Raw genomic sequence first — 2,500 nt, forward strand, 5'->3', positions numbered from 1 at the left:
TATATATTTATATATATATATATTATATATTTATATATATATATATTATATATTTATATATATATATTTATATATATATATATATATATATATATATATATATATATATATATATATACACACGTGTCTATATATACACACGTGTGTATGTGTTTGTGTATATGTACAAATATATTCATACACACACACATACACACACGTGTGTATGTGTGTGTGTGTGAATATATTTGTACATATACACAAACACATACACACACACACACACACACACACACACACACACACACACACATATATATATATATATATATAATATATATAACAAATATATATATGCAATATATAAATATATATATATACAATATATAAATATATATATACAATATATAAATATATATATGTAATATATAAATATAAATAAAATATATAAATATATATATATATAATATATATATACAATATATATAATATATATATATATATTATAATATATATATAATATAATATATATATATATATATATATATATTTATACACACACACCACAACACACACACACACACACACACAACAACACACACAATATATATATATATATATATATATATATATTATATATATAATATATATTATTATTATTGTATAATATTATATATATATATATATATATATATTATATTATATATATATATATATATACAATATATATACACACGCACACACATAGATATATGTGTGTGTGTGTGTGTGTGTGTGTGTGTGCACGTGTGTGTGTTTGTGTGTGTATGTATAAATACATATATATGTATATGTATATATACATATATACACACATACATATATACATATATCTGTATATATGCATGCATACATATTTATATGTATATGTAAATGTATAAAGGTTTGTATTGTCATATATATATATATATATATATATATATATATATATATATATATGAAATATATATATATATATATATATATATATATATATATATATATATATGTGTGTGTGTGTGTGTGTGTGTGTGTGTGTGTGTGTGTGTGTGTGTGTGTGTGTGTGTGTGTGGGTATGTGTATGTGTGTGTGTGTGTGTGTGTGTGTGTGTGTGTGTGTGTGTGTGTGTGTGTGTGTGTGTGTATGGATATATATGTATGTATGTATATATATATATATGTATAAGTATGTGTGTGTGTGGGGGGGGGGTATATATATGTATTGTTACGGCTGGTATGTCACTAAGAGAATTCAGGGGAAAAGCAGCGCCGCTGAACTCTAATTCTCTTAATGCGGTCGCCAGAATCATAGACGAAAAGTCAAATGGCCTGATATGAATGGCTAAATACCACGCAACAACAATCCTTGCGTTAAAGTACTAATTGTGATTATCAAGTTTCTTCTTGTTCCTTCACTGTTCATTCCATATTAAATGGTCATTAATTCGGTTAGCATAATATTATTAAATGTAAATTCATTTATGAGGTCTTCCATTGATGTATTTATCATTCATTATTGATAAGGTACTTTCATTGTATTGTAAGCCTTTAAATAAATATTCAAGATTTCTTTCATTATTAGTTATCATTCAATGTCAAAGATTTGGAAAAATATGTAAATTCATGATCATAATTTTATTTATTTCCTTCACCAAAACACAAAAAACACACAAAACACAAGAAACAAGAAAATACTACCTATGCGATATATTATTAAAATATAATATATCGCCCTAATCCCTAACCAAGAAATTACCAACCGTAAAAAAATAAAAGAAACAGCAGCCGGCGGAGAGGTCTCGCCCAGGCCTATGGCAAAGGAGGAGTGGCCGAGGCAGTTCTGCCAAGGAAATAGGTAGCGCTCAAGACGGAGATGGGGGGGGGGGGGGGGCGAACGCTACTGCAGGAACTGCCTAGTTCAATGCTTTGCTTTCGCTCTTTACTTAATTATTGATTTTACTTTAATAGCATATATATGTATGTATATATATTTATATTTGTAAACATATATATATATATATATATATATATATATATATATATATATATATATATTTATACATATTTATATACAAGCTTATTTACTGGTTTTAGGGAATATTGTGACACAGTCGGAATTCATTACATCTAATCTCTTATAAGAGTTTTTTTATATATAGGTCATCAGTGCTCTATGCGACTAAACGGAAGACGGATACATTTGAACATTTTCTATAAATTCTATAGATTTACCTGTAATAAATACAAACGAACCCATTACAGCAATACCTGTAAACACTTCCAAGCAGTAAAAAAAAATGATCGCTTGAGTGTCTGCACGTAATTTTAAGAAAGTAAAGGGCTACACGAACCGCACTTATACCGGAAGAGAAAAGACTGATCCACCCACTCGAATGAAAGGGAAAAGGACTTTGCCGGATAGTGTGGAATTATGCCGATATGTGCAACACATTCAGAAGAACATGGAAATTGTAACAAGTAAGAAATAAGACGAATACATTGGA

This window comes from Penaeus monodon, chromosome 3 (assembly GCF_015228065.2).
Source record: "Penaeus monodon isolate SGIC_2016 chromosome 3, NSTDA_Pmon_1, whole genome shotgun sequence".
In the NCBI taxonomy this organism is placed as follows: domain Eukaryota; kingdom Metazoa; phylum Arthropoda; class Malacostraca; order Decapoda; family Penaeidae; genus Penaeus; species Penaeus monodon.